The 6,000-nt window shown below is 34.9% G+C and overlaps 1 long non-coding RNA gene across 1 annotated transcript; it reads left to right on the forward strand.

The window, feature by feature from the left end:
• Positions 1 to 340: 340 nt before the first annotated feature.
• Positions 341 to 1,735, forward strand: LOC140137062 (uncharacterized). Its single transcript, XR_011856800.1, has 3 exons — positions 341 to 437; positions 1,154 to 1,272; positions 1,520 to 1,735. It is a non-coding gene; the product is annotated as an uncharacterized lncRNA (long non-coding RNA).
• The last annotated feature ends 4,265 nt before the right edge of the window (positions 1,736 to 6,000 follow it).

Raw genomic sequence — 6,000 nt, forward strand, 5'->3', positions numbered from 1 at the left:
CGTGTAATACCGTTATATTGACACGTGTTCCTGTGTAATAGCATGGTAATATTCGTATTGCGCGGACTTGATGTCGACCTTTTCCCATGATACATCACGATTACATCGCAAACCTGCTGGCGGCGCCTTTATTGTGAATAGCGAGAATTGATATACATAAAAACGTTTGTTCAATGTTCATTCATTACATTTATTTGCCCGGGGGCAACTAATAATTGTATGATTTAACTCATATTTTACACCAAGGATACATTGAATTATGATTCAGAGAAGTTAGTTCAACTTTCATTATCAATCATTATGCAATATTCTTTATCGTCTGTGTTTATCCAACAGACCCGGTATCGCTAACTTTTATGCCCTTTCACGTTTTTGGTACACGCCTCTGAATTTTGGAATATCAATTGTGGTTGGTATTGTTGTTAGTTTTTTAACTGGTAAGTACTGATTTCGAAATAAGTTTTTGATAATCAGAAAACAATTCATTTTAATCAATAACATTGCATTCACTAGATGCTGCGTGTCGCTTGAGAAATATAACTTGGTTTCTTATCATTATCTACTCGTATGTCTCAGTTATCTATTTTGATCTAATGACACCAGCTTCTTTGATTCGTTGATCGCTCAAATGGTATTGAAGAACGTTGGTTCGGAATCCCACATCTGTCTTGTTCCAATCAATCCCGCTAGGCGACGCATGACGAAAATACTGTTCCGTACGGGCCCGACCGACCCAGATTTGAACAAATTCGGAAACAAAATTTTCCTATACAAATGAATGCCGACCCAAATTTCGAAAATTTTCAGGAACAATTTGTTTTTTGGTATTTTCCCAAATTTCAAAATATTTACAGATTTTGGTGGTTTTATGGGTCGCTTTCAAAAATACAACAACAAAAAACCCAAAACAACAAACAAACAAACAAAAGCCCGACTGACCAACCCTACTTGAAAGGTTCGCCCGCCCGTAGAACAGGGTGGTTTTTTCATCGCCTCGTGGATCATCATTTTCCGATAAAGCTAATAAATAAATAAAGGTATGTGTTATAAAAGAGTATTGTTAAATTTCAAATCCTCAAGCATATTGCCACTGTAGGCTATCAAAAAAACCCGAATATGTATGTCAATGGTTTGAACTTTTTCATCTATGTAGGATTCAATGACCCAAAATTGATTGATCCGAGGTTGATATGCAATCTTCGTCAGTCATGCCTGTTTCAAATATCCATGGATGAAGTCGATAGACACGAAGATACAGATAAAATCGGAAAGGTATGTTTGCATTTTCGTTCCTTTTATTTTGGTTTAGCCTGACGAATTTACCTTTAGGAGATAGCAAGTTTCTTTACTAAAATGTAGATTTGATTTTGTTGGAGTACAAGATGTTGACTTTTTGACCAAACCTCATACATTTTAATCTAGTGGCATTTTTCAAACTGTATACTTTATTTTGATACACCCTGTATGTGCACTGCAAACTTCTTAATATCGGTATCTTTTTGGATCTTTTATATTGCAGAAACGGACAGATGAAGACGTTTTCTATGTGGAAACACGTGAAGTAGGAACATTGACCGTAGATGAAAGCTAGACCTCAGGAATAAAACTGACCATAAATTTAGTTTGTGCTTGCTTTTTTAGAATTGGTCAAATTGATGATCAAGTGTATGTACAAACTTGACATTTAGTATAGAATATTTATTCACGAAGTACCAAGATTAGTCCGGAACAAAAACAACTGCGCAGATTCCCTGGTTGGTGGTTGTCCAATGAACTCACGCTGTTTATTACAGTAAGTTTATAACACTTGCCCGGGGGGGCATTCAAACTTCCTGAGTACGTACCACTTTGAAGAGCCATTTTTTCAAAAGCTCCTTCCACATTCAAAACTGGTACATTAAGCAGTATGCAGACTTTTTATTAGACGTACAATATTGTATGTAACATATCTACGTTATTTATTGCCATTCTATTTCCAGTAATGTTTTTAAACATTAAACATTGAACTTAAAAGTTCTAACGAATGTTTGATGACGTAAAATCGATAATATATTGCTGCCAGATATTTACGTAACATAATCGATTTTACGTCATCAAACATTCGTTAGAACTTAAACATTACTGGAAATAGAATGGGACTAGATTAAATAACGTAGATATGTTCCGAAATTCAGTCTCCTTAAATCTGCCATTTTAGGCTAATTCACTACAATATTATGAGCACCATAAATGAATATTCATGGAAAGCATATTTTCTATCAGAAATTATTTGACACCATCTCCTGACAATAAATATTTAACCCTTGCGGTTCAGGTAGACCCCTTTCAAATTAGTATTGGCACTTCGTAAGTTTGATGTTGGTTTACCAAGAATTTACCCAGATTGTAAATATAACTTCTATCACTTGTGGTGTATTTCCTGATTATTTAAAACATGCTATTTATGGGTAACAGAGACTATTTTAGTCCTACTATTCATAGGGCATTATGTAATTATTAATTGTCACATTATCCAGAGATGGAACCGAACCGAGACTGTGGGTCAGTCTACACGTTAGCAAACGTAAAACCTAAAAGATCAGCGAGCGGAGATAAGCTTGTGGGAAGGTGTTGCTGGCAGAGGGATTGTCTCCCCTCGAGTTCTGTTAAAGCAATATTATAACATTTTCAAACAAAATAGATTAGCATTTCTTTGTCATTAAATGTTAGCTTTTACTGTTAGATATATCCCCTTTTATTTTTGAGCCGAACAACTACGGCAAAGCAAAGAAAATTGGAATTTACTACCAGCGCACATGTCGGCAATACGTACCACTCCTTCGGTCATGTTGTGGTACGACCCTTTGTTGTGTATATCACCGTCCCGCACGCCGTGTCGTACGGTGCGTTACGAACATCGTGTATGCGTTCGACTAATAATTCCATCGTAATAATAAAGCGCTGAATCAGCCTTTAATTCAAAATCACGGATTTTGACAAAACTACAGCACTTAGAGTCTTGATTTTGCAGGGTATATTGTTTTAATAAAGTACAATTTAATCGTGTAAAAAAGGGAATTTTAAAAATTCAGTGAGGGCGTCTTCCTCAGCAAATGTTATAATATGGCTTTAACTTTTACAAATCACGCGTTAAAATGACGCATTTTACTGACTCATTTTTGACGTTAACATGAAGGGCTCGGATGGGGCCTGACAGCACATCACTCAGACATACCAAATTGCATTCTTATTGCGAAGAATATCCTTCTGATGTCAAATAACTTTGAATTTTTGAAATTCGCAATATAATACAAATTTTATGACAAATTATTAAAAAAATGATATTTTTGACATTTAACAGTTTATAAATCTATTGATATGCACTTAAGTTGAAAAATGAATTTCCAAAGGGATCCGAATTGCAAATCATCCCGCCCACCTACTATCAAAATGATTTTACTAAGACAAATGCGCAGGAAGCACGAGAAGAATTCGCATTTTAATGCTAAAAAACAGACCAAAAATAAAAGGTACTTGCAAATGTTTGTAAATTTTCTCTCGGTATTTGGAGCCTGAGACGCATATTTCCCCTTTCCACAGTATGGTTGTTACAGTAGGTCACTGACGATAATGAATGGTGCGTTGCGTGTTGACAATTTTGCATGATTGCCATCCATAGCATCATTCGTAGAATAAATAATAACATCACTGTTCTTCATCATCTGACTCATTAACTCAGTTGGTAGAGCCGAATGTCCAAGGTCCTGGTCAAATCCTGGATGTCACCGGCTGCCATGATGTATACCGTATGTGGAGACTTGTGTTAAAAAAAACCTTTCTCCAAATTGAATTTAATATAATTTGTGGTGTAATCAGCAGAGAGAATAAATGGGAACTTCTTTGATGTTTTTATTATCGTTATAATACAGGGTGTCCCAAAAACAGAGGCCCCTCCTTGCGCCCTCTTTTTCTCCTATTTCTGAAAGGTTGATCAAATATATTTTGGTATGTAAAAAAACCTTGAGTCGTTAGCTTTAATAAACCAAAACAATTATATCAATCGGCTCACAACTTTTGAAGATATGCTCTTTTAAAGAAATGTACCCGTTTTTCACTCTGTCCACGGAGAAGGTTTCGCTACTTCAAAGATTGAGAAGGAGTACACATACCATGCATGAATATCAAACATTCCTCAATGATAACTTGATAATATAACTTTATTTATGGAATGGGCTTTACCGGTGGGTTTATGGGCAATGGATTTTGTTAATAGTGTCATTAATTTGTGTGTAAAATGGATGCCGAATGGGACTTCTTTTGCTTTACTTGCAATTACTTATTTTTTCTTAGTTATCTATGCCTTTTTGTTTTATTTTGTTTCTTACTTTCTTACTTTGTTGATTCTTGCTTTCTTATTTTTTATTTACAACATAAGTCATTTCTCTTTTTAGGATAAAAGGTAGCCCTAAAAGGCTGTTCGGTTTGTCTTCAGTTCTTCTGAAGTGAGCTTACTGTGCTGCTCTGCCCTCTACCTGGTTGCCTCCTTGGCGAATACAGGTTTCAGCCCTGGTCCTCATTGCATCAATTGCGTTGCGTACCATCCTTGTGCGCCGGATACTTGCGAATGCATTCAGTAATACGTTTGCGAAGATCTTGGATTTTGCCACAAGTTGTGTAAGGTCTGGTGATCGTGCAGGCCACTCCACAGCATGAGCCATCCCAACCACTCTGTTTGCTATCCGTGGACAGAGTGAAAAACGGGTACTTTTTTTAGGTATGTCACAGTGGCTGCACAATAATTCTGCTACACTGTGCATGCAAGCATAACAGTGAATTGGAAAGGGCGCGCTTCAAATTTGGCCAATTTTAGAAAACATCCATGTCGATAAATGAATACCTTTATATGCTTCATTTATCCAAATTGTTTAAATTTTTAATATATGATGTGTGAAGCCTTTCCGAGGCTAACATCCTCAAAATTAAAAATTATTTTGTTTAAGAGCTACTGCCTGTTTTTAAGGATTTTTGAAGATCGCTCATAAATCAGTAAAATAGGCCTATTGAAGTAAAGGAACTACCACCATTTAGCTGAAATACTAATCTTTCTTAGCATGTAAATTAATTCCGTCGACAACAAATGAAACACTTCCCTAAAACCAGTTGAAGCAAAACATTAATCAATGTTTTTTTTAGGGAGTAATTTTCCAAACCACAATAGCTCAAAGCCATTGTGTGTGTCCAAGGCCATACTATTTTTGTATACGCGGTACAGTAAAATTGCTGTTCACTTAACCGATTGTCCTCCCATTTTAATCCAGATGACAATATGTTAATTTAAAGTCTCATTGCAACTGAATTTTAATTTTTACTTTTCGGACTTGGCTTTGAGTAATGGTGACACATACCATGTTTACAGTAAAAATGAAAATTATAATCTAGACACCGTCAAAATGTCAAACTTTTTATTTTTTTTGTATTGTTTTTAAATAATTAACTGCAGTTCATTTATTCAACCTCATAACAGGATCATACTTAAAAAATTATGATGAATGAACAGACGTTAAATAAATATAAAAAAAAACCTAAAATTACTCATGCCTAATTTGCATAATAATATCATAAATACATAATTAGCTGTAATTACCTAATTTGCATAATTAATTACTTTTTGTGTATTTTTTGTTATCAATTGAAAGAACGTTGTATACATATATGTGTGCAAAAAAACCCGCACCTTTATATCATGTACGGTTTTCTATTGGCATCAATTTTGCATATTAATTAGCTGAACTTAGTCATTTTTTGAGATTTAATTTGTCTGCAGATTGGCCGAAATTGCTAAAATAGTATATTTGGTTAATTTATTATGATTATTCAATGATAGATTTTTTAATTTTGTTTTCTGTAACGAAGTCAGGAAAGATAGGCATTTAACATGTGATATTTAAATTAACGCTGCTTTTTCAAGCAAGCGTCCAAATATACCTTCAAAATCTCGAAATGTGCCAATTTTGTGGCAGG

Source organism: Amphiura filiformis, chromosome 2, assembly GCF_039555335.1.
Source record: "Amphiura filiformis chromosome 2, Afil_fr2py, whole genome shotgun sequence".
NCBI classification, from domain to species: Eukaryota; Metazoa; Echinodermata; class Ophiuroidea; order Amphilepidida; family Amphiuridae; genus Amphiura; species Amphiura filiformis.